Here is a 27,662-nt window from a genome sequence, read left to right on the forward strand (position 1 = left end):
AAAATGTATCCATCTTTGGGGGCGCCTGGGTGGCTCAGTCGGGTAAGCATCTGACTTCCCCTCAGGTCATGATCTCTAGGTTTGTGGGTTTGAACCCCATGTGGGGCTCTGTGCTGACGGCTCCAGGAGGCTGGGGCCTGCTTCGGATTCTGTGTCTCCCTCCCTTCCTGCCCCTCCCCCATTCACACGCTGTCTCTCTCTTTCTCTCAAAAAGAAACATAAAAAAATTAAAATGTATCCATGTTTGGGTGCCTGGGTGGCTCCATAGGTTAAACATTGGACTCTTTATACCAGCTCAGGTCATGACTTCATGGTTTGTGAGATCGAGCCCGTGTCAGCACGGAGTCTTCTCAGGATTCTCTCTGTTCCTCTCTCTCTCTCTGCCTCTCGGCCACTCACGTGTGCTTGTTCTCCCTCTTCCTCAAAATAAATAAAGAGACTTAAAAAAATTAATAAAATGTATCCATGTTCCCTGAAATGATCAGCGAGTAGACTCTGCTCCAATGCCCCAAGATTCACAGATAAACTCCTTCATGAAGAAATGTGAGAGGTTTTTGAAAATATTTTCATAAAAGCATCCATCCAGTATCACATATACCAGAGTGATAAGCATTTACCTTTCTCCCAAGGTCTAAAGAGCAAACCCCCCCATTACAGGCTTTCTGAATGTCCAATCTACCATTCGACAAGCAGTAGATGGAAGAAGTCTTGCTTCTAGACTCAGGTCCCCCTGGAGAGAATAAGCAACTTAAACATTTTCAACTCAAATGCATAATAATCCTTCTAACGTTGTTACAGAATTGCCCATTGTTCTCATAAAACCTCCAGCAGGTTTTATAATGAATTGGTTTTGGACAAGGATTGGAGCTGGAAAAGGGATCTGAGGGCCAAAAGGTGCCCTAGTATTTTCTTTGATTACTTTCCCAAGCTAGGGTATTGTTTAAAACAGAATTGTCTAGATTGCATTAATCTGTGTGTTCTGTTTTGAGCTCTAGCAAAGTAAAAGGTTTCCATAAAGGGGAACAAGCAGATACAGGACACCGAGAAAGCCCATAGTCTTCTGATTCATTGGGTTTAGTCCCAGAAAGTCTTCTGACCAAAAAGCACAAAACTAATCAGGAAACACACACAAGGGGTGTTATCATAAAGCAGGGATTAAAAATTAAAGCTCAAAAACATATACAAAAAGCCACATGAACAGCTCTCCATCTAAACCTAGCTGGTTCTCATTCTTAGGGAGGGGCTGCTTCCTTTATTAGGAGCTGGAGGAGAGGAATAAAGATACAGCTGGGAAGAGAGGAGGATCTAAAGCTATTATGTATTCTTCAGTCCTTGTTAAGGCCTAAAATACAACAGAAAGTCCTAAAAGAAACTTTGCTAGCTTCCATTTGAGCAAAGATACATAACTTGGATTCTGGACTTAACACAAACAAACCCCCCTGAGAGAATGCCAGAACTTCCCCTTTCCACGGCACAAGAATCACATGACTAGGAGAGATTTTTGGAGCTTGCAACATCTTTTTCAGTTTCTGAGAAGGCTCTGAGAAATGTATACCAGAAGACTGCCTGAGTCATCTTACGGCAAGTGTATCCCTTGCACAAGAAAAAATCTGCTAGTTTGTTTAGCCTTTCAAGTGATTCATGCAAGGCGGCAAGTATTTAGAACCCTGGGATGCCCGGTACAGGGATACATTTGTGTAGGGAGGAGTCTGGCTGGTGCCTCCTTATTCTTGTTTACCCTTTCCATCAGCAGGGTTGCATGGGTATCAGCAACGACACTACTTAATGATTCCAGGGTTCGCACAAATATCCTGACACAAGTGTGTCTCTCCCCGCCCCCCCCCCCCCCCCCCCGCCTCCTCCCCTCCCCCGCCTCCTCCCCTCCCCCCCTCCTCCCCTCCTCCCCTCCCCCCCCCCCCACCGGGTGACCTTATCCTAATTATATAGGGCAGGGAGAAATTTGCTTGGGTCAGTCTCAAAACGCTAGTAAAAGGAGTAATTTAAGGACTTACTTCATGATGGCCCCATTCCACAAATGTTTGAGAATCTGTTTTTAGTGATAAGAAGGATGGGACAAACATTTAACCTACCAAGCACTTGAAACATTTAGCCTGACAGCTCTGTGAAATAAAATGTGTCTACTTTATGGGTAAGTTAATGGACTCATTAAAACAAAATCAATCCCTAATAAGTTCCTAGGCTCAAAATGAACCATGATCTATGTTCCCTTTTCTACTATAGATGCTGGTTGCTCTTTTTTTTTTTTTAAACAAATCATACTGATTTTAATGTGTATTTCATAAGCTGCTTTTAAAGTCATAATCCCACTGACTTTCACATGCCAGTTAATTTTTCAGAAACAGTAACATAAAATAGACACAGGAAAGAGAGTTGAGAAGAGTCAAGAACAAAAAAACATAAACATCTTTGCTAGAGTGTCCAGGACTTTGTACTTGTCAGAAAATATGCTCCTGTGTCCTTTGGAACTTTATGCCTGTCTCAGCTGAGGTACTGAATCAGCACATGTGAAATATTAACCTCTAAGGCAGATCTCCGGGTCCACGAGGGCAGCAAAGTAGCCTTTTGAGAATAAAGTATGTTGCTAGAAACATACAGCAAAGTCAGGCTGTTTCTGATACTTGATGTAAAGCCTTTCTCCTTTAACCGCTTGGATTCCTATGCTTTCAGGAAGGCTTACACTGCTCTGCAAAGGCCCAGTATAATAGACGCTAAGGTTTTTGCAGCTTGTGTAATTGGGGAAATGAGAGTATGTTGATGCACAGTGAAAAGGAGTCCTTAGATTTTCTTGTAAGTGCTGACACTGCTGTAGAGGCCTCAGTAACCAAACACGAGGAAGTATACATGAGGTGTGCATTTACCGGGACCATTTTTTCATTGCTTTTAACCGTTGGAAAGGACGCTGTAGGACTTAAGGATACTGAAACGAGAAGCTTTTCCCTCTCTTTGGAACCAAGTCAGGCCAAGAGTTCCCCATACAGTTAATTTTGGGCGGAGGTGTGATGGCATAGCTGCTTTCAGCTTGGGGGTTTTATATACACTTTCACCATTTCTAGCTCTGTGGCTTGAGGCAACTTATCTAATAATACTCACTTAGGTATGATGGGAATATTGTTTGCAGAGTTGTTACAAGAAATCAGTAAGAACTGATGTAGAAACCTCAGTGCCTACCATATAGAAAGCACACTCAGCAAAGGGTAGCCATGCTTAAATCAAAGCTACATCTTACATACTATGTCCTGCAGAGTCTTCGGTTGTATCCAGCATTGGTTTTCCACAGCAAGTGTTTAAACAATTTTGGAACAACTAGGATCGACAAGTAAACAGCTAGCAAGGACACCCATGGAGGGATGCAGTACTTTCACTAGCAAGGCTTAGGTGAAAAGGTGAGAGAGTTTGTCAGTGGGAGGGCCACCCCCGTTCAACTCTGGCTTTTGAATCTATTCCATATCACCAGAGGTGCTGAGTCAAATCCAAGCCTACATCATTACCATTAGGAGTTTAGAAGGTCTACCTCACATCACCTGGGGAACGTTTACTGGGGGCCTCTTAAAAAGACGTCCATGCTGTTCCCGGATTGATTAAATCCAAATCTCTGGGGAAGGAGACACAGGCACCCATATATTTTAAAGGTTTCCAGATAATTCTCATGTACTGACAAGCTTGAGGTCCCATCATCTACTTCCAGGATCCTATGTCTCCTTAAAGAAACACCAGGTGGTTAGATTTTCAGCTGGAAGAAACCTAGGGAATAATTTGGTCATACCCTTTCATTATTAAAAATTAGGGAACTGAGGTCAAGAAAGAATGTATAACTTGTCTATTGTTAAGCAGCTGGTTGGGGTAGAGCTGGTACCAGGAGAAATCTAGATCCTAATATGAGGCTCTACTGTCCTATTCCTAGAGATTATACGTGTCAGGTTTTTTTGTTTTTTGTTTTTTTTTAACTGTTTTTGAAGACTGTGCAAAGCCCATTACATACAGATTGAACCAAGAGTACCTTCCACTTAGATATATCAAGCAAAGAACAGGAAGATAGCTTAGCAGAATAGTTTGAACATAAGTTTTCACATACATTTTCTGAACCAAAACCAAAAAAGGATTCTATGTGATCTAACCATACATTATCACTGGATTCTTTTTTTTTTTTTTTTTAACCTAGGTAGCTGGAGTCCTAATTGGTCAAACTGGCTTATTAATGTTGATTTGGCTGCTTAGAAGAAAGTATTTGGCTACGTTTGAGATGCAACTCACAGATCAAAGGATTCAGATTTATTTCAGTACATTGTCTACTATTCAGTGTGTGGCCTTTTCATGTTTTTCTTTTTTTTAAGCATGATAGGAAGTTTGACTTCTCAAGTTGGCAACTTTCAAGACTTTTGACTCATTATAACCTCTCCTAAGTTTTGTACCCACCACACCCTTTTTTGTTTTTAAAGTAAGTTTTTATTAAGAATATCTTCTACTAGAGCCTAAAAAATAGTCATTATAATAGTGTTTAGGAGAGTTTAAGCTTAAGACACAGCTTAATGCTATCCAGATGAGGGCCCATTCTCTAGACTGGGCAATGCAAACAGTTCACTAGGAATGTCTGAAATTGTTCACAGGTTGAACTGAAGTATTAAGTTTATGCTCAACTTTACAATCATATTACTCAGTTATTTCAGCATAATGGCTATTCAGTTTGAATGCTTAACGATCTAGAGTTAGAAAAAGAAGAAAATGTAAATTCATAATCAAGATACTCTTGCCTTTGGAAAAGCTGGTTATAAGTTAGTATGTTTGCATGAACAAAGACACGCACAGAGCACTGAGTCTAGAACTTCTCTTTACATTTGTTCAGACTCTAAGAAAGAATGTGGTGTTGAATACCCTTGCGGCCTTTTGACCATGCGGAATTCTTGTGCCCTTGGACAAATGAAGCTTGGAGATGGATTAATTGACATTAGAGTGCATACCCATCTCAACTTTAACATCCCAGCTGATCATTCCACACTAGTTCTTGAACATGACCTCCTCTAGCTTAGACCGAACAGAGAAGAGAAACGGGAATCCGATTTTATCCTTTAATTCACTTCTACAAAGGGACGAAGTGACATTGAAACTTTGGAGGTTTGAAGATCATATTTCTGTAATTAGTTTACATTGGTGGCATTGGATCATTTAGGGTATGCTCTGCCATGGTACCCCTGACACCAGTGACTATCTGGATGTGGCTCAACCAGCCATGGTACGTGTGCTCTGTATATCTCGGGTGAGCTGGGCAGTGCAATGCAGCAGATGCACCTCGACGTGGAAAAGAGAATGGGGGGTTTCTAGTCTAGTGAACAGTGTACTTCAACCCAGATTTATCAGAGCTCTGCATATGGAGGTTACTAGGACCTGATCCCCCTTTTTGTTTTCTTATCTTCTATTGTTCCATTTGTATTTATACCTCAAGAGCCACGTGGGGAAGAGAGACTGGCAAGGTGATGACTGCATCCTTGAGTCAGTTTATAATACTAAGTACCGTCATGGACTGCCTTATTAGCTGCTGCTCCATTAGAAAGATAGCAAGTCACTATGGAATAAGCTATGAGCGATTCCCAATAATTCTGAGGAAAGGCTATTAGGAATTCATTGTTTTGGGAGAGAGAACAATATGGCTCTTTGTGGGGTGGGAGGGCCATACACCTGTGCTTTAGGCTTGAAGGTAACTGGCAATCTGGTGGGTAAATTTGTATGGCAAGCCAAGACATTTCTGGGAAATGGCCAACGGACTGAAGTAGTCAACACGGGGCAGATGTGTATGTGTGGGGAGGGTAGGGGGTAGGAATTAAGGGGAAATTCCTTATGGTCGAGAAATGGGCATTCAGTAAGAAGTCTACACTAAAGACCTGGGCTGAAATGTACGGGTTCCCATCTAACCCAGTCAAGAAGATACTTTCGTACTTTGGGCAGCCTCACTGGTACAGTGGCTGGTGGGAATGCAGAAAGAGCTGTGTGGGACGTGATGGGATTCTCGTGAGCACTCCCCCCACCCACTCGTGCTGAGACACTACTGCAGGGCCAGCGATGGCAGCACCTGCTTCAGTCCCCAAGCGCTTGCCTTAGTGGAGAAAACCCAGCATATTTTAGTGGTGGCACAGGAGCCTGCACCAAGGGGCTGTCGTAAGGTAGGGGGCGCCATGCTGCAGTGACAGTGACAGTGACAGAAAGGGCCTTTGCACAGCTTGCCTTTTCTAGTTAAGAAGTGATGGTAACCAGAAAGTATGCCAAAAAAAAGCATGTGGAAGGAATAAGGTTTTTAAAAGCTGAAGTGTTGATAGATGACTGGAATGGGCGAATAGAGTAAGTCAGTTTTAAAATTTGAATTTAGGAGAATTCTACTGTGTACTATTAAATAGTAAAGTAGGATACAGTATTTCATTCTGTTTTCCTCTCATCCTAAATCCAAGGTAAGAGAGTGTTCTAAAGAATGAGCAATTTACATGAACAATTTTAAGGTTTTAAATTAAAAAAAAAAATAGCACTACTAACATGGAAGCCTCTAGAAAGTTTCTACCGCAGGGCCTTTGGGCTGGTGATTTGAGGAGAAGCATTATGGAACCGGTACAAAAGCACAGCAAACCTATGGATTTTACTTTGAATTTGGCATTTAAATGTATAACGGATATTACGCTTGACCCTTGCAGGAAAAGGTAGTCAAAAAGCTAATGAATCAGGGCGAGGGAAAAGGACTGTCATTGCACATTTGATTCCTAAGCCAATACACTGACACTATTCATACTTTTTCCAACAGCCTCTCCTCAGATATATATACTCTCCCAAACTGACCAGCAAATATTTCACTCTTTTCATGCCTATTCTTCCCAGGCTAGGGTAGCTCCCCAAACGAACTCCTCTTTCTAGCTCCACACTCGTTTTAAACTAAATCATATAAAAGAATCTTAGTTTGCGTCTTTGAACACACAATATCAAGTAGTACTTTCTTGTTCCCATATGAAATAATCCTGAATTAAGTCAAAGTTGGTGTGCAATATATCTAGCATGTGGACTTTAGGACACAATAGTGTATTCATTTGGGCCCTTCCCCTATGATACTTGTACATATAAATCTTAATTGTGACAGACAGTCCACTTTCTACTCCGGTCCATTGCAATAGTCATCTTGAAAGTCTACGTGGCTGTTAGAAGAGTTAAAGAAAGCATGTTATTTAGAGCCATCTGCATTTTCAACACAAGTACGAACGAAAAGCCACATACACTAGTAGAATTATTTTATGCTATACGACAGCAGAGCACTTTAAAAGCAAGCAGGTAATCTTAAACTTTTCCTCTTCCAAAAACCAGTGCAAGAAACATTGCCTGATATTTGGTTTCTTCTTTAATAGCCTGGCTGAATTATATTAAATCCCAATGTGGTTTTCCTTTCCAGGCAGAGGCCCACATTTATATAATCCTCAAAGCCATTGCTTGAGTGTTTCTGTACCTTTCTGCAACTCATGTTTCAGAGACAAGCTGTGTTTTGAAGAGTTTAAAAGAGAGAGACTCCAGCTGCCTTATAACATCAGCACAGAAGAGTAAAACGGCCGTGTGTGTAGGAATTGAATATGGACAGGCAGCACTTCTTTCTCTGTGTCTACACAGAGACCAAAACCATGCAAAAAGTCCTTCTAGTTATGTAGACACAACACGAGATCAGTTTAAGTTATCTTAACCTAATATGTTATCTCTGGGTTCTAGGTGGTCTTTTCAGTAGAATGTGTCCTTTGTTTTAGTGTCCAGTCTCCCCGTAGAGTTGGCATTAACCTTCCATGAGACACTTGCGAATGGCTCACATTTCCACATCTGATATGATCTCCTCCAGTTGGGCAAGATATCCACAGTCAACAGGGCAGCTGAGCTTCATTTCTAAGAATGATGGTGGCCCTGCTAACCCTCATGGTTAAGAATATATATTTTTATATTTTGAATTTTTTTTAATGTTTAGTTTTTTTTTTTTTTTAACGTTTATTTATTTTTGAGACAGAGAGAGACAGAGCATGAATGGGGGAGGGGCAGAGAGAGAGGGAGACACAGAATCGGAAACAGGCTCCAGGCTCCGAGCCATCAGCCCAGAGCCCGACGCGGGGCTCGAACTCCCGGACCGCGAGATCGTGACCTGAGCCGAAGTCGGACGCTTAACCGACTGAGCCACCCAGGCGCCCCATAGTTATTTTTTTTTTGAGAGAGAGAGAGAGGCAAAGCACAAGCTGGGGAGTAGGAGAGAGAGAGAGAGAGAGAGAGAGAGAGAGAGAGAGACGCAGAATCTGAAGCAGGCTCCAGGCTCTGAGCTGTCAGCGCAGAGCCCGTTGTGGGGCTCGAACCTACAAACAGTGAGATCGTGACCTTGAGCGGAAGTTGGACACTTAACTGAGTCACCCAGGCGTCCCTAGAATGAATATATATATATATGTATGTATATATATATATATATATATATATATATATATATGTATATATGTATGTGTATATATATATATATATATATATATATGTATGTATATATATACATACATATATACATATACACATATATATATACACATATACATATATAATATATATACATATACACATACATACATATACATATATATTCATATACATATATACATATACACACATATATATGTATATATATGTGTGTACATGTATATGTACATACATATATAATATATATATGTATATACATGTATATACATATATATACATATATGTATATATATTTTGAAACCACTTTTTGTTTATTGTTATCCATGTGCTTGATATATCAATTATCACTTTATGGATGGTTCTTCACAACTTAGCTGATTTCTCTTAGAAAAAAGACTTGGTTTGTTTTTAAATAGGAAGGAAGAAAGAATCGCTTAAAAAATGAAGAGATTTTCTATTTATTTGTCAAATTTCAGGTTTACATAGAACTAGCAACCTGATAACTAGCCCTCTCCCCTCCTGATACCATTGCTCTACACACCAAAGGTTACAAAGTTCCAGAAGGCTACCTAAAAAGCCAGGGGAACTCTCCTACTGTTTGGTTGCTGACCAAGTCAGATAGGTTAACAGATAAGAATTGCCTAGGTTATTTCAGGTTCTGGTGTACAGGGAGAAGGGTGAATCTACCAACTGTTTTTCTTGCTTCTTGAGGTGATATACGAGTACTACTCAAGTGCTGAAAATTTAGGAGGCAGGATCCAAAAAAAGGTTCTGAAATAGTTAGACTTCGAAACTGTGTGTTTATATACAAAAACTCTAAGAAGCTGCTGCAGAGTGAGTAAAGATGACAAAAATTCACAAGTGTCCTTGAGCCAAAGTTCACACTCTCCTTGCTCTCTCATCTTTCGGGAAATGATACTAGACCGAATAAGCATTCAGGAGGGCACTTGTTGGGATGACCACTGGGTGTTGTATGTAAGCGATGAATCATGGGGATCTACTCCCGAAGCCAAGAGCACACAGTATACACTGTATGTTAGCTACTTTCACAATAAATTATATTAAAAAAAAAAGAAAATGAAAAGAAATGAAAAACTTCAGTGAAAGAAGAAAAGTATGTGACAATAAATAAATGCATTTTAAAATTAAACTGAAGGATGGAAATATTCTAGGTAGCATATTAAGCCATGCTAAATGAAACAGATTTGGGATTTTAATTGCTGCACAACTGAAACAAATACATCAAACAATAAATGATTCTAATGTTTTGAAGTATCTGTATGCGGTCCATTCACTGCACAGATGGATGAGCACAGAAGTTCCAATCGCAATAAAAAAAAAACCCTACCACTTAATATCAGACTCTTGCTTATAAAGTCTAAGCAGGTGAGGAAGGTTTTGTTTCATGAATTATATATATAAATCCAAGTAAATGTAACCATAATTACGCCTGTTGGAATCATGAGTCACCACCATTCTTCACTGGTCCCCCTTCCATAAAACACATCTAGACATCTACCTTAGGAATCATGAAATACAGTCAGCAAGCTTGGAAAAGTAATTCAAAGAATCTTGTATCTACTAGAGCCTTCAGGAAAAAGCCACTCCTACGGGATTCCAAGCACTAAACACGGTTCCTAATCTAAAGAAGCTTTTAGAGTCAATTTCCATACCACCTTCGGTAAGTCATTTAATTGACCTCTACCAATAAGATTGAAATGGATGGTAGGGTTTCAGAGAACTAAGCATTCTTACGAAAGGAACATACAGCCTCCTGATCTTTCCTGATTAAAATAATCAAAGAACACAAGGAAAGAGCTTAAGTATCACCTTAATCTGTATAGATTTTAAAAAGTTTACTAGGATTTCAAAAGTGACTTCGAAGGTCTTCTAACATACATATTCTAGTGGGTTGTTTTCTTATATCATCTCTTCTGACATTAAAATCATTCCAGGGCTGGGAGAGAGGACAAAAAAATCAAATTTGTACCAGCTGCATAAAAGCAAGATACTTAAGAAAATTATCCTGGTCGTGTCATTAGACAACACTTTCAAAGGTTTAAGTCTTAAATATTTCATTTACTTTTTTTTTTTTTTCTCTTTTTAAGATAAGCTCCTGAGGTGGCATCAACCATGGACTTTGAGGAGCCTAGAAAAATGCTATTTTTTCCCCAAGCACAATATAATTTTGTTTGTTTGTTTTACTTTTGATCTAGTTATTATTCTATAAGACTGAAGAAATAATTGGTGCCTTAACTGTATATTTTTGTGAAGTAACAGTGAATGTAATATGCTGCTTCTTATAAACCTATACTGCTAGTCTGAGAAGCAACTCAGTTTGTACATTTTAAAAGGAAATAAATGAATTAACTAAACAAATCATCAAGTCATATGGTTCCAAAGGAACTGTTGCTTCCCTAAAAGGGCTTAACTTAAAACGATAAATTTATACACCTCCACCTTAACTTAAAATGATAAATTTATACATCTCTGGTTTTCTAGACTATAAAGTCTCACTTACTGGATCTATGTCTGTGCCCTTTAAAATCTGTTATTCAAAATCATCTCCAGCTGCAGACAGCTTTCGTATGAATCTAATGCTGGGTAACTGTTTACTCATTTCATGTTAAATAAATACGACTTAAGTTAATAGTGAGATTACAATTGTCTAACAGTTGCGCTACAATTTTTTGAAGTATATTCTGTTTTCTACTTATCAGAGCTTTGGCTCGAAATTGTGTCATGTATTCTTCCTTTGCATTAGGTTATCACTTGTAAACCTGCCTAGCACTCAGGGACACACGTATCCTTTAATGGCAAGCCTTTGCTTTAAAACAAGAAGTTGGTAAAAAAAACAAAAACAAAACAAAATCTGACTTACCACAGGAGCCTTTCCCAGAATAAGCGGATGGAATGAGAGTTCTTTCTTCTCCCGGGCCTCTTAAATGCACACCATCCCCATTGGGTTTTTGGAAGATGATAAAACATGATGGTGCCGTGTGGGTCTATAGTTTAGCGTAAGATGTACTAGTAGCAATTGTTGCTTATCACGTGCCACTTTGCTGAGCTTCCACTGAGACCTCCTGGCCCATTATGATACATTCATATTTTTGTTGAACTACAAAAAGGCTTCTGGTTAGCCTACACAGGAACGTCAGCATCAATGACTCACTATAAAGGAAGTGTTCCTGGTTCATAAAAAATGTACCACTTAAGCAACATGTTTCATAGCTTTTAGAGCAATCTTGTCTAGTCCCTGAACTAGTAATGACCTACTGGAAAATTCTGTGCTTGCTAAGTAACTGATACTTGAATACTTACGGAAAACATGGGATAGATATAGGTGATTAGATAGGTGTTCCCTGTGTACCCTCTCTTTATTGTCCCTATTACGGTCATTAAATAAATGTAACTTGATCTGGTCCTTGAAGTTTAGACAGATGCACGGTGGAATCTGCTAATTTCTAGTCTTATAATGTAGGCATTTTTAGCATCACAGAATGTAATTAGATCATTCGTTTCCTTAGCTGAACTCTATAGCCCTATGCAAAGACAAGTCTTCTTTGAAAGCCACTATTAAGTTCCTAATCCAATCTTTATTAAAAAGACTCAATATTGTAGACAAGGAGGTTAAAACAAATCCTCAAAAAACTAATGATCAAGCCCTTCTATACCCCATAGGTGGCTTCTAGTGCGGCAAAAGCTGAAATTAGGAATGTTTATAGCTGTAATGTGTGTTTTTTTTAAAACTAGGATGTACTCCTTAACGAACTATAGAAGCACATAGATAATGAGTTTTGCCAAAGAATATAGTAAGAGAAACAACATTAAGGGATTAAGTTTTCTTAGTCCCACTAAAATAAGCAAAGTTCTACTCTTAGGGCTAATTATCAGAAGCAGATGTGATTAAAATTTCTTTCTGAGGGTTGATCTCTCCAGTGTCGAGATTTCCTACCCAAAGTTTCATTCTACGTTTGCACCTCCATTTAAGAAATGCCCTTAAAAGGATTAAAAAATTACCTTAAAAGGAATAAAAAAGCTTGCACATACTGACAACTTTAAAAATTTTAATTCTTCTTTTTTTTTTTCAAAGCATATGGGGTTTGGCGACTAATCTCTGCTCAAAACCACTGCAGTTTAGAGACTGAAAACAAAGTTTACCCCTGGATGAAGCTAATTAATGTAATAAATCTATGCCCCTACTATGTGCCAGGTACTCTTCTGCAGCTTGGGATATGTCAGTGAGCAAAATAAGAATCTATTCCTTTATAGGGTTTACCTTCTAGCAGGGAAACACATAAATGGATTACAGTCTTTCAGAAGGTGATAAATGTCCCGGAAAAGAGAGAGCAGAGTGGATAGAAAGTGCAGGATCAGTGATGGCTTAAACAGGTTTCTTAGAGACACAGAAGGTATAATGCCATATTTTTAAGTTAAGTTTATTGGATGTTTATTATATGCCAGCTGTGATGCTAAGACTCTGTCGTTGAGTGCTATGGGGGAAGGATCATCACATCCCTACTTGACAGAAGAGAAGGTGAAGTGCAAAAGTCAACAGGGCACCTGGGTACCTCAGGTCATGGTCTCACCGGTCCTGGAGTTGGAGCCCAGCATGGGGCTCTCTGCTGTCAGCATGCAGAGCCTGCTCTGGGTCCCTCCATCTGCCCCTCTCTGCCCTGTCCCCACTAGCACGCTCTCTTTCTTTCTCTCTCAAAAATAAATAGACATTTAAAACAAAATCTTAAAAAAAGTCCATGAACCTACTAAAAACCACACAGGTCTAATACGTATGCTCTCAACTTCTTTTGTTTTAGAAGTATACAAGAAAAGGAATTAAGCTAGTTCTTCAGATTGGAGGAATGTGAACGATCCAGAAAACACTTTTCGGAGAAAAGAGAAATTGATAGCAGTGAGCAAAGGATATTTATGTCAGCTTCGTTAGAATACAAGACCCGTGCTGGGTGATAGGAGGAAAAAAAGGTTAAAAGGTGGGTCAAACTGGATTAGAATTTTCAGGAGTATATTTTGTCTAGACAGTACTGGAAAGACTTTGAGGTTTTGAGCAATGGTGTGGAGGTTGGGGAGGTGATGAGTCTGAATATGGAGCCATGGCTTCAAAGGGTCACACAGCTTTGTAGTATGATAGTTGCGTGAACTATCATTTCACTTTTTGAGTGATTTAACTCAAATCATTTTGAGTGATTTTGAGTGATTTAACGCTGCCATTTTTTTTTTTTTCATTTAAATACTTGGCTAATCTTTTGGAAACAAAGCCTTTTAATTGAAAGGTTAAGGTCTAACAATCTCAAATGTCAGATCCAAGGTTATCCCATCTTGCCAAGCTATCATGCACGGTGACCCTCAACTTCATATGAACCAAGTGTCCCAAAGGTGGCTTTAAAAAAAGAATCAAAGGCCATTTTGTCTTATAACCTTCATTCTAAGATCCATTTTATCCTAAAAATAGAGTTCCCATAATGCCAGTTTGCTAGAAGCTTATGTAAGTGAATTGGTACTTTGAAATGTGAGCACCTAAAGGAACATCCTTTAGAAAAGGCAGCTACTGACTAACAGTCACATCATTATAGCTCCTCGTATGAAGCAGAATATACAGCACTTTCCCATTTTATCTATGCGTTCCACATAACTTGAGAAGACTAGAAAGGTCAATACTAAGGAAATGCTGGTGAAGAAGGGGCAAGTAGAATGAGAGACAGATTGCTTCTTATGCATTTAGAATAGTGATATCAGGGTGACAGTGCCTTACTGCATTTTTAAAATTAAATTCCTTAGAGGTGGGCTAGTTTGTCAGAGAGCAATATTTATAATGCAGATAAATCTATAGTTTACCTTGGGCTAGAGACAGAATCGTGAGCGCTTGCTAGAAGTCATGTGAAATTAAACTCAAAAGCTAAGAGAAACTACAAAGTGAACATGCGCACATCTGAAACATAGAATCCTGCCTGCCATTATTGACTTAGATGTCATTCCTTGATACTTGGTTATATAAAGTTATCGAGAAACACTCCTGATGTATTAAAAAATGAACAGTAAGGTTTCAATCAAATAGTCACTAGGGCTTTATGATGGGATTTTTAAAACTTGATCAGTATATGGTCTATTGGTTTTTTGACTGGTTTTCCTTGGACCCAGTGGGGTCTGTGCAACAGTAATTAATTGGCAACCCAATTTAAGCAGTTTAAAGAGCCTAATGGATATCACATCTTTACCTACATTACAGCAGCATATGCCAACTAAAAAACCAGGCTTCTTTTGATTTTGGCATAAATTGTGTAAGTCAAAGGGATAACGTTAATTATCCAGCGCTGAGCCAAAGGTTTCATCTATTTCCTCAAGTTTTATTAGTTTTTTTTAGGAAACAGTTTCCTAGCCACTTTAAAAAGAAGAAACAGAAGGAGAATACGAAGTCATCCTTGGGAGGAGTTATCAGGTTGAAAACTATTCACCACTACGATAATTATTGGCCAGGTGATAATACCTATCGAGTAAGATCCATGTATGAGCCATGATGAATACTCCATTGGTAGAAGTTAACCCAAGGACTTGAAAAGACCATACCATCTGGAGAATTTCAGTAACAGCTTGTCTGCCTTTCTCAGGCCCTGAGCAGATATAAACTAGAGGAACACATGGATGTTGCTCATTATAAATAACCTTAAAGTTAAAAAAAAAAAAAAAAAAGACTCAGAACTGTTTTACGTATACCAGTAGATGGTAAGGCGAGCTGAAATTTCTCATTTTGCTCACTCTATAATAATTTACAATCAATAATGCAAGTGAGAGTAACTTGCCATTCATTCACTTGGCCATCTGGTTATTGGTTATTGAACACCTACTGGGTGCCAAGCGCTGTGCTGTGCTATACAGACTCTGATGAAACAGACGTGGTCTCTGTTCTCAAGGGCCTTACGATACAGAGAACAAGCAAGTGTTAGTAAACAACTGGTGCCAAGTTTTTTATTTTTTATTTTATTTGTTTTATTTGTTTTATTTATTTGTTTATTTATTTATTTATTTTTGTTCTTCGATTTTTTCTTTAAATTCTAGTTATTGAACATATAGTGTAATATTGGTTTCCGGAGTAGAATTCAGTGATCCATCACTTACATATAACACCGAGTGCTCAACAGGACAAGTGCCCTCCTTAATATCCATCACCCATTTAGGTCACCCTCATCCCCACTTCTGCCCATCAATCCTCAGTTTGCTCTCTAGCTCGTGGTAAGTTTTTTAGAGGAAATGCTTCTGATGAAGGTAGAAAGTCTCATTGCCATTAATAGTGTTTTGTAAGAGCAAAATTAATACTACTTCAAGAAATCCCACATAAACTGCTTTCTTCATATCAACCATGGAAGGATGCAAATTTCATCTTAAGGGCTTAATTATCATCTTCGACACATGGTTTTCAAATTATGACATTTACTTAAACCACTAATTAGATAGAGGATATTTACATTCAATGTTTGAGAGTCTCCTATAACCATATTACAATCTGGAAGAGCATCTGTGTGACAGAAACAGTGGGAGGAAAGAATCTTGTGATACACTAGGTTATTAAAGAATGTCAGGGGGCACCTGGGTGGCTCAGTCTGTTAAGTATTTGACTCTTGATTTCAGCTTAGGTCATGATCTCACGGTTCATGGGTTCAAGCCCTGAGTCATGGGTTGACAGCGCAGATTCTGTTTGGGGTTCTCTCTCCTTCTCTCTCTGCCCCTCCCCCACTTGTGCATGCAGCCTCTCTCTCTCAATAAATAAGTAAACTTAAAAAAAAGAATGTCAGCGATGTTTCCTAAAAAGTTATCCAAATTTCTGAATCAACATTATTTTCATAAACACCAGAAAGAAATGCTATGCTCACTTGGCATTCAGCTTTGTCATTCTGAAAAGCAAGCGATTCAGAGATGACATGAGCCTCTGTATTCTAGAAGCAAACTCCTAATTATCAGATTTTCTGAGTTCAATGGTGTCACTTTCAGATCAGGCAACACTACTGACTTACAGATTTTAATGAAGCAGTATTATGAAAATATAACCAGGGCCACCCCCCAAAATAGCTTTGGTTATTTAAGCGGCGTAGTCTGGTTACAAGAGCACTACAAAGGGAGTATCTGATAACCCCTGGTCAATGTCAGTCTTTAAAAATTTGGACTTTATAACCACTGCAAATAGTATGCCCTTAAACATGTGTTGGCTGCATAAAGTATAAGGGTCCAAATCCTAAAACAGAACACAGTTTCCTCCATTGTTTCTCTTAAAGGGTTTTCATAAAGAAAGTTGAATATTTGTATCTCTATACACTCTCTGGAAACAGAGCTACAGAATTTATCTGGTACTTGGATTTACCTACAAGATCTATTCGCAGTACGGTCTGTAGTTTAGAACAAAGCTAAGATTTATCTTGGACTGTTCACATGTCTACCAAATCAGGCAAACTTTTGGCCCTCTATTTTCTATAACTACCCTTTATGTCCATACCCCCCTCCCTCCCCATCAAAAAATTTCAAAAAATTATTTTCAGTATTCCTCCCTAATCTTGCCTCATTGCCACCCCCAAGTTCCTGTTTCCAAAAGAGCTATACTTCCTTATATCACGTATCTTGTCCCTCACAATTAGCCAACTCATATTACGGTGTTATTTTGCTATTTTCTGTACACATAACATAGGTACTTTTTAACATATTTAGAATACATAAAGTAAAGAAACTCTTTGTGGGATGAATTTTTCCTTCACCTTCTCAAAAGGGTCCCATGAAAATCTAAGTTGTAAGGCACTAGTTGTAACTGACCTACTTATATGGCTGAATTCTTGTGGTAATACTTTATCGGACCTCATGGCCTTCCTGCTTTTGTACTAATCACGTCTATCTATCTATCTATCTATCTATCAATCAATGTATCTTTAGAGAGACAGAGACAGAGACCTGTTCCCTAGAGAGGCTAATCTTTTCCATTTGCCCTGGACAGACACACACACACACACACACACACACACACACACACACACACACTGTGCCTTCCTGTGTTGCCTTCCTCATCTGTAATACTTACTGCCTTCACTTGCATGAATTTCTGCCTGTCATTCAAAGTCCACTCAAGGTGTGTTGCCTTAGGGGAGTCTTCCCTGACCTCTCACCAGTGGACCGCTTTTATACACTTGCCATGACCTATTGTTGCCCTCTGATTCATGTAGAACTCTTTCTCCAACTCAATGAAATTTTGAGGTCAGCTCCTACTTTTTGAGGCCCCACACAGCGTGGTAAAGAGCAGGGCACTTAAAACATTAGGGGTAATACATAACTTCCGTTTGCTCCTTAATATTCCATTTGCTGGACGTTTTCTCTACTTTGCTGATTTTTCATGAAATACAGGTTTTTCTTTAACCGCTAAACCATCTCTGCTCAAATTCATTCGACCAATATAGCTAGGTTAATTTATCTGAGTCAGCATTTTCTTTTCCTGATTTAATAAAGACATCTACTGCATAACAAATACAGATTTAAGTTCTTGTCCTTACATCCAAGTCTCAGCACAATCCATCTCTCCTTTCCAAACCCATCGCTTCTCTTTCTGCCATCTGTACTTTCTCTTGGTCACACTGGCCAGTCTGTATCTTTGGACATACACCTGCACAATTTGCCTATGTGCTTCTGCCAAAGATGTGTTTTTCTTCTGACTTCCACCATTCCTTTAAAAGCCAAGTCCATTACCACACTGGTGGCCTTTTCTTTCTCTGGACCCTACCTGTGTCACTTAATTATAATAAAACCACGGGTTAGTTGAGTAGATGCCACTTTTTTTTTTTTTTTCTAAATTTCTTACAGGCAGCAATTGTTGGCACTTATCTGTCTGCTAGCAGGTGTTGGGTAAATATTATCATCCAACTTTCAATTACAGCCAACTTTTAGTCACTGAGAACTTGAGACGAGCAGGATAAATAAATCAGAAATCCCAAAGAACAAGTTGGCAGGCAGTTAAGCAAGCATCCATGCATCAGGATACCCTTCAGAAGGCAGCCTGGACACCGAATAAAATGACCTTTTCAATTCAAGTCTATGAGTTTTTCCAAAATCTTCAGTTATAGCTGAACCTTGGTCCAAGCAGAAATTGATATGAAATCTCATTATCAACCAGATGCGGATAGAAGAGCCTATTCTATCAGTTACATATTTGTCTTCTACTTAAAAAATAGGATTGCAATTAAGATGTTTAACTTTAGAAGCAAAGGTTAAAACACACACACACACACACACACACACACACACACAACCAAAAATACCACTACCACCGCCCAGTGTTAATGTAATTAAAGCAGATCTGAGACTTTCTTTTAAAGAACAGACATTTGAGCAACTACTATGTGTACCATTCCCACTCTGACCCGCTGATCTAGAGGTCAATTATATATTTCCCATCTGGATTAACATTGCGCCCCGAAGCCCAATTCTTCATATAACTCAGCATTCTTCCTACAACTATCCTAGACCACTGACAAATGCTCAAGCATATGATAAATAAAGAAATGATAATGAAAAGCACTTTAGCATCTGTGTGACATATTCTAGAAGATTAAAACAGGCCTTGGGCCCCTAATAGGACACATAAAATATGAAAAATCAGTGGGGTCATTTGTGTGAAATGTTTAGAACAAGGAGGGCAGCTATATCCAATATGGACACATTTAGTGAAGCTGTTCATCACTGTCCAAGTCTCTGAGTATGGATGAACTCTAGACCTTAGGAGGACTGAATTGTCCTGCCCGGATGAGATTTAAGTGGTACCTTAAGAGTTAATATTTGCGTGCCTGTACTGGTTTATGAAGCATTGCCACATTCTCCTGCTTAACCCTCACATTTTACAGTTTCAAGGTGTGCAAGAAGGAAGGTCTCCTAATTTTCAGTGGAAATTCGTCTCTAGATTTCAGCTTGCTTAAAGCTCACAAACGATGAAAGCAAGAACATTTTCCAAATATCAGCTTAGTTGTTGTACTGAGAATTTTGGTTCTAGAGTAGGGGTACTGCGGATGCAACGACTCTGAGAAAGTTTGTTTTTTTTTTTTTTTAATGGGTTCACCTTTAACTTTGGGGCCACCTATTCTACTGATGGAGAAAACAAAGCTCAGACATGGTATCTCTTGTCTTCAATGGCAAAGCGACCGGTGGTCCCAGTCATTTGCCGTTCATAATCCGAGCTCTTACCCACTAATCATGTGCCACCTTCTCGAAACCAGAGTTCCAATTCTCTAATTTTAGATCACACCCTTGTATTTTTCAGTCTAAGGTGTGATCTCTGCTCAACATCACTCTCTGATTAACATCAGGCATTCTTAGGACTGTTTTGCAGGGTGGGTGAGGCAACACCCAAGGGTCAGAGACGTGAGCAGCGTGCCTAAGAAATGGTGCAGCTGCCACCGCAATGCAGATCCAGAGTCCACGGCCTTTGCCTCAGGAGGTACAGACTTTCTTCTAGATTTCCACTCCCTAGGAGTTCTTTCATTGTCAGGCTAGCAACATAATTAACATAATAGGTACTTACTAAAGAAACACCAAGATTCAAATCATGCTTGAATCCTGGCTTTCCCCTTTAATGGTAGGACCTAGGACAAGTTGATCTGCACTGATCAGATCTGAGCTAAGAAATGGAGACATTTTTTCTATGGGAAGTTATTTGAAGTGAAAGTTAAATGGGAGAATGGAATGGTACTTTATAGACCATAAAGCTCTATAAAAACTAAGTGCAGTAGATTCATTTACCAATTTGGAGAGGCCTTCATCTGCACTCTCGGCATTGCATAAAAAACAAAATAAAAAGTTTTATAGGTTAGAGAAAACCATCTGGTTCAAGGGTAATGATCTAGTTTACTAGAATCTTTTTTAAAAGAAGTAACTGGGACAGTCTCCTAATAAATGGAGATTAATTATGACCTTAAAAAAAACCCAAAAGTGGAGAAAGGATTTGGAAGTGAGGTGATATATAAAACTAAGGAGTATACCGGTTTTCCTAGGATCAAGACAGCAATAATTGAGATAGTAGGAAAAATGTCAAGGTCTGTCCTTTTTCATCTTTTTGCATCCTAAGATGCGGTTAAACTGAGCTATGTTTAAGTGCTTTGCTTATTATTTCCATGACTGTAGGAATCCAAATACTTTGTTATGCTTTCCACTGAACAACTGGATTATAAAACAAATGAATTGTGAAAGTTACTCTTAGATCACACAGAGGGCTGGTTGAAATACCACTGGATGAAACCTACTGCTAGAATTTGGCTCAGTGGATTTGGGATGGAGACCAAGAATTTGCATGTCTAACAAGTTCCCAGATGATGCCAATGTTGCAGTCTGGGGACCACACTCTGAGAACTACTATCTTAGATGAATTCTCTCTAGCTGTGAAATACACACCAAGGCAACTAAGTGTCCAATCTTGGAAGACAGAATGCATTTTATTTTTTAAACGAGAGCTTATGCATTTCCTCTATCACACAGAGACCGAAGTCTATTTCAGAGTAACAGACTCTTTGCATCACATTGCTAGAGAGAGATAGGACAGCTGTTTACTCAGAGAAACTGTTAAAGCACATATCCCTCACCCAAAAGTCTTCCAGGTTGAATAGTGTTTTAAATCTCACTCTGCCAGGATTCTTAGTTCCTATGCCACCTGCTCCCTTACTTTGTGGTTACCTAAAAATCTAAGTGACAGCCCTCACGCTTCCTCATTCTGCCTTCTGGTAATTTCCTTATAGCCGACCACTCTGCTTGCTCAGGTCATTCAGAATTCTCGCTAGCGTAAGGCAGTTAAAGGTCACTTGCCTCAGCTAGCTTGTATAAATTATGGTAGCAGAGAAAAATTGCCAGGCTTCTTCAATACTGAGCCAACAGCTCCCATGTTCCTGAAATTTCGTAACGCTTAAGGTTTGGCCACCTTGATGACGTAAGAATTAGTAAGACTTAGACAATTAAGTGGTAAGATTAAAGTAAGTTTAGAAGAGGAAAAGGGTGAGGTAGGTAGACAGGAGGCTACCAATAAAAAAGCAACTTCCATTTTTAGACCAGGAAGCAATTTGTTCAGATTTTGCTTGCCCTAGAGTGTGGCAGGCTTCCTTCCAGGGTAGGAGAAGGATGCAGGAAGGGGAGTAACCATGGCAACCTGCCCAGCTATGTGGGCAAGGATAGGATGGGGCCGCACGCACTTGGAAGACTTTATTTCTAGCCTAGTCACTCAGTGTAGTATGGGTGGTCCCTCCTTTCCCACTTCCTTCTAGTTTCATGCTGACTTGGGGAAGAACTGCTCTTTCTCCGCAGGGAGGCTGAGAGGGGGTGGAGACTTCAGCGAGACCAGAGGAGGTCAGCTTGACCAAACCAAACTGCAGGCTTCCAGGCAAAGAGCAGAGAGTAACTCCCTGTCTGTTCCAGCCTCCATGAGCACAGCAAACACACGGCTTTGTTAATATGAAGTGCTTGAATGATTCACGTTTTCCAGGTTGATGAGCAGCGCCCTATTTTGATGGAGACATTTCTCCCCTCTGCCTTCAGTTTTCACAAAGACACTTAATTCAGTGGTTCAGTGGGCTAAATAAATAAATAAATAAAGCAACACATTTCTAAGTCAAACAGAATAAAGTATTCTATGCATAGGGGCATCTGGGTGGCTCTGTGGGTTAAGCCTCTGACTCTTGATTTCGGCTTAGGTCATGATCTCATGGCTCATGAGTTCAAGCCCCGAATCAGGCACTGTGCTGACAGCATGGAGCCTGCTTGGGATTCTCCGTCTCCCTCTCCTTCTGTCCCTTCCCTGCTCGTGCTCTCTCTCTCTCTCTCTCTCTCTCTCTCTCTCTTAAAAATAAATAAATATTTAAAAAAAGTATTCTGAGCATATTAGACTCACGCTCCTCCCAACAAGCTTGGGGTAGGTACTCTTATTCTCTCCAGATAAGAAAGCTTAAGTACAGAGAGGTTATGCAATTTGCCCAAGGTCACTTAAGCAACAGTGGTGTGGCTGGGATCTGAACCAAGGCAGCAGGATCCCAGAACCCACGCTCTCAACCCACTACCTGACTGTCCTGGGTGGGAGGCAGAAACTGGCATGACTGCTAGTCCTTGGTGTCCATACTCGGCCTGCCTTGCCCTCATCAGAAAGTAGCAGCTTCTTGTAGAGGAGGAAACTTGACTGCCCGCTTGCCTCCTGATTCATGCAATCCCGTCAGGCTCCGTTCCCGTGAGTTAGGTTCCCACCAACCACACCTAACCAACGGTACAGCTAGTTCACCACAAGGTGACTCTGGCCTACCTCCGTGCCACTCAGTGGCACGGCTTCAAGTCGAGAATCACACACAGCACCAGAGAGAATTTTAAAAGAGCACATCCTGTGACTCAGGTGTCTCAGATCGCCAGGGTAGTTCTCGTTCTGATTCCGTTTGGAGGACAGAAAACCTGATACGTTGGATCTGTGAGCCGAAACTCCCCAACCAGTGAGCTTTCAAGCTTTTCCACCTAGGGAGGTGTGCTCTGATAACCATTAGGGCAACTGAGCACGCTGGAGAGCTCAGTCTTCAGTAGGCTTCTCCAGTATTTCAGCACCTCCGCTTGTCCTTGACATTAGTTACATCCTCCGGGCAGGAGACATTGAAGGAGAGAAACACATGGAGCCTTCAAAACCACTCAGGTAAAAAAATATCAGTGGCAGCAAGCTTAGGCTTAGGGTAGAATCAGAAACGAAGCAAGATATGTTTGCTGTGCCACCAAGAGCCCACGTGTCCACAAAGCCTCCTGCTGGCCTATATCTTCCTACTCTCTTAATCTTCAGATAATTGAGGCATGACCAAGCAGGCCAATAAATATCGCCCCCCGCCCACCTGGCCAGAAGCTTCCAGAGGTCCCTGTACCACCTCATGCCAACAAGGGTCTTAAGAGCAATTCTCTTCACCTCAAACAAGGAGACAAAGATCCACTCAGCCTCGTGGAACAAGGCACCAAATAAACCTAATCCACAGGAATTTGGACTTTTAGTTGAATCTAAAATCTGTAAAAAGTCTCGAGGGGAAATGTGGACTCTTCCTCAGCAAGTTGGACAAGGCTTTTAACAAGGGCCACACATGGCTCCCTGCCCTCTCTCACATCCTCAGAGGAAGATCGGATTGTGTCCAAGATGGTGAGAATGGCAATGACGTTTGTGTCCTGGCTCAAAGTTGGAGGACATTCCACTACCACCACTTTGTCCCAGCCGCCCATTAAAATGTGGGAGGGTATAGCTTAAGAAGACCTGGTTTCTAGAGCAGTCATTTGGATAAGAAGGGATAGAGATGACAGTGGGAAGGGGAAGGGGAAGGTAGCTTATTCACCAATGGGAAAAAGAATCCCGTCTGCCTCAGGGGGAAACTGATTAGGAATTTAGAAGTAATCAGTCCCAGAAATACACATTGGAAAAGGCCACTAGGTCTCCTTCCCGCTTTTTCTAGGACACTGTCTACATGGCACACTCCTTGTTGTATTAAGTGTGGTACTGTTTATTTCCACACGTGCAGCGCTTCAACAAAAAAAGGTCCTTCCCCAAAGATTAAGGAGAGCTCAATCCCAAGCACTTCTGAATTCTCAAGGCCATAAACTTTCCTACAATGTCATCGAGGCCTGTCTCCCTTCAGTGGGGGACAGAACCTGGGGTGGGCGGGGCAGTAGGCCCAGAGAAAAGTGGCCTAATCGTGGCCTGACTGCCAGTGCCTGCAGCAAGCATGGAGATGTCATGGAGCGTGGAGAGGAGCCATTTGGTAGCTAGGATGCTCCCCCATTCCCAGCTAGTTCCTCCCTCCCCACCAGCCAGTAGATGCTCCTGTGCCGACCTCCAGCCCGCAAAGAAGATCAATTATATATCCCATCAAAGCCATTCCAAGAGCCTTATCAGACATCTTGAAGGCATTTTTGTAGCTGCCTTCTTCCTTCAGCCATTACTTCTGTTTGAGTTAGTTTTTGTCTTACCTCCTTCTCCCCCACTCCTCTGCTTTGCCTGATTAGAGCCAGAAATTTTTTCATTAGGTCACTTTATAGTGTAATAACAACATTTACTATTCATGAAGTCTCCCCTCCATAATTTTTAAGTCTTTCCATGTGTCTGGAAGCTTATTTCTGCTCTTCTCACTTTACAAGTGTGCCTCTCTTCCTTCCAAACACAAACCAAAAAGAAAGAGGAAAAGGTGGGGTGGGGGTGGGGTGGGGGAATGCGGTGGAGATAACATCCAGATTCTTTAAGTGCTTTTAATCCAGTTAAATTTCCCTTTGGACTCAAACAGCTCCCTGCTGAAACTGACTGTGGACCTGAATTCCAGGCTAGGAATTGAGTCAAGAGGAAAGGAAGCAGAAACAAATAACAGAGTCAGCTCTATGCTATGAAAACCGCTATGCTGACTGGGGCTCCATGGTTTTAACCCATTCATTTTCCCCCCTTTTCTAGAATTCTTACTTAATCTTTCCAGCCAGTTTACAGCAAGCAGGCCAACACCTTTTAAACGCTCCAGGGATTTAAAACAAGTTTGTTCAGTCTCTTGGGCAGATACTTTCTTAAGAACGCGGGTGTAAGACAAAGTTCACATTTTCATGCCAAACGTTGTCAGTCACCAGGAAAAAGCTTCTCGGGGGCACAAACCAGGTCCCCAGCCTTTGTCACAGGGCAAAAATAAACCCCCCTGGAGGAGCTAATTAGGTAGTCAGCAGCCACACCAGCGTCCTACCAGGGTTGCCCACAGAGCTTTTAAACAAGCACACACACGCACACACAAAAGGAGGTGCTTGTTAAATGTCACAAGCTGGACATCTGGAGCCCGACCCCAAAGGTAAATGCATTCGGTGGAAGCATTCCTCGGTTGTCAGGCCACAAAACCGCCGTTTCCCCAAGTACAGTCTCATTTCAAAAATCCCCCCCCCACCTCCACTCCATCCTTCCCCCCCCCACTCCATCCCCCCCCCCCCAACACACACACACACACTGTCCCGGATCTGCACCCCTAGGGGGAAAAGCAAAGGAGGGGAAGGAGGTCGCCAAAAATGGAGCCACGGGGAAGAAGGCCGGGCAAGCTACTCACGGCCAGCTAGCGCCTCCGCGAAGCGAGCATGACTCCCGGGTGTCGAGCCTCCAGGCTGCCGCGCAGCCGACACGGCGGGCCGCGCTTAAATAGCCGCCGGCCCGGGAGCCTCGGAGCCGCGCGGCCACTCCCGGCGAGATATGGTTCTAATCAGATGCTGGCAGCCGAGGACTCCCCAGGAATGCGCCGGGATGTTTTTGCTGCCTGGGCTTGGTAACTCCCCCTCAACGTGTCTGCTGAGTCTTCCAAACTTAACTGTTTATTAACTCGAGCCGCGGCCACGCACGGCGCCCGGCTCCCCTCGCGCGCGAGCCCCGCCAGCGGGGGGCGATCGCGCCCCCCCTCCCCAAGCCCCGCGCCGCAAAGAGGAGGGAGGGTGCAGCCGGAGCCCCGGCCTCCCCAGCTGGGGCCGCGGGACAGGGGAGGGGGCAAATAAGGACAGGAAAGGGAAACTCCGCAGGAAAGGGGTGGGATCCACCGGACCTTCGTTTCACAAATTCCTTGGCCGGATTGCCACTTCCAGTGATGTGGCACCCGAAGTCATCCTAACCCGTTGGGGACCTTGGAACAAAGGGCTGCCTTTTCTCCTGACTTTCCTGGCGAGAGGCAGTGGGTCCCAGCGCGGATCTGCTGTTTACAGCGAAATGGGTGATTAGCCCCTTTACAGGCGTGGTCTCTGTGGGGGCACTTAAATTGGTGGGGAATCTGTGTGTGTACATGTAGAACGTACTGTATTTAGGTATGACATGACATCCCGATATACAGCTATAAAAACAATACTCTATGAAATTGATATAAACAAAAACGTTCACCTCTATATAACCTAAGTAAGCTGAACATCTGATACCAACAAAAATTATATATTTCCATTAGCGTGTGCATCTGTGTGCAGACACGTAAGATGAACACTCTCCTGCACTGATTTCCACGGTGGTCCCTATACCTCTATGAAAAATATGAAACATAAGAAACATATTTGAAAATGAGGTGCTCAGCACAAGGCATGCTCATCTTGGTGAAACTTACCAAGCTGGGAATTCATTTTCTCCATATTTTAAAATCATGAGCAATTGTACAATATCCCCAGAAACTCTGTCACTTTTTAAGAAATATGAAATTATTCTGGTGAAAAGCACGTCTGTGTTCCTGTTTTGTTTTTGTTTTTAAGTTGGAAACGGTGTGTACTAAATGTGAAAGTGCCAAATTATGAGTTGGACGAGAAGGGGTTATTGATTTCATCGAGTAAGCAACACACAGTGGATTTGCATCTTACCTCTGGAAACTGAGGGTTCAAATCGGGCTCATGGGACACCAAGGATGTATTTTGTGGTCCAAGCCTAGCCCAGCTGTAAAGCCGCAGTGTGATGGGCACTTCCTGCTCTCAAGTAGGTCAGGCTTGGGACCGCCAGGGAGCCAGGGGCACTGAGTGGCACCACCCTGCCACAAGGAGAACACCACCTCTCCTGGCCTCTGCTATTTCTGCCACCTGTCTCATCCCCTCACACCTGAGGGTGCGGGGGTGGGGAAGGTGGTGCTGACAGTTTTCAATGTTGCTGAGATGATTTGCTATTATTAAAAAAAAAAAGGACTTCCTGTGAATGATAAGTATGTAGGCTTTAATCTTAGGATAGTATTTACAACATTTATTCAGAGAACTTAAATTCTGGTACATTTTAGGATATAGTGCTTTATTTCTAAGACCCAGAAGCCCAGAAGGATAGTTTCACCTCCAAGGCCTAAGTAGCTGAAAAAATGAGGCTGATTTCAGGCAAACAGAGGCATTAGCAATTCAGGGGGGAAAAAAAGGGTTTCCCTTTTAACTCAATAGGTAATACTTTCTCAACTCAGAAGTGACCACCCAAACCTATTTTTTTAAATTTTTTTTAATGTTTATTTTTGAGAGAGAGAGAGAGAGACACAGACCATGAGCAGGGGAGAGGCAGGGAGAGAGAGGGAGACACGGAATCCCAAGCAGGCTCCAGGCTCTGAGCTGTAAGCATAGAGCCCGATGCAGGGCTCAAACTCACAAACCGTGAGATCGTGACCTGAGCCCAAGTCGGACGCTTAACCCACTGAGCCACCCAGGTGCCCCAAACCTAT

General features: G+C 41.3%; 1 protein-coding gene across 4 annotated transcripts in view; it reads right to left on the reverse strand.

Moving 5' to 3' along the window:
* DAB2 (DAB adaptor protein 2) overlaps positions 1 to 27,662 on the reverse strand; it is a 70,297-nt gene that overhangs the window by 27,126 nt on the left and 15,509 nt on the right. For 2 of the 4 annotated variants that reach the window (XM_058718224.1, XM_058718215.1), the window contains exon 1: positions 25,563 to 25,922. The exons of 1 other annotated variant lie outside the window; for it this stretch is intronic. The gene's annotated coding sequence lies outside the window, so the exon portion shown is untranslated. Of the gene's footprint in view, positions 1 to 25,562; positions 25,923 to 27,662 lie in introns of those variants that run through there. One more of the 4 variants, XM_058718196.1, reaches the window with a different exon arrangement.

The sequence above is a fragment of the Neofelis nebulosa genome, chromosome 1 (genome assembly GCF_028018385.1).
Source record: "Neofelis nebulosa isolate mNeoNeb1 chromosome 1, mNeoNeb1.pri, whole genome shotgun sequence".
Classification (NCBI taxonomy): domain Eukaryota; kingdom Metazoa; phylum Chordata; class Mammalia; order Carnivora; family Felidae; genus Neofelis; species Neofelis nebulosa.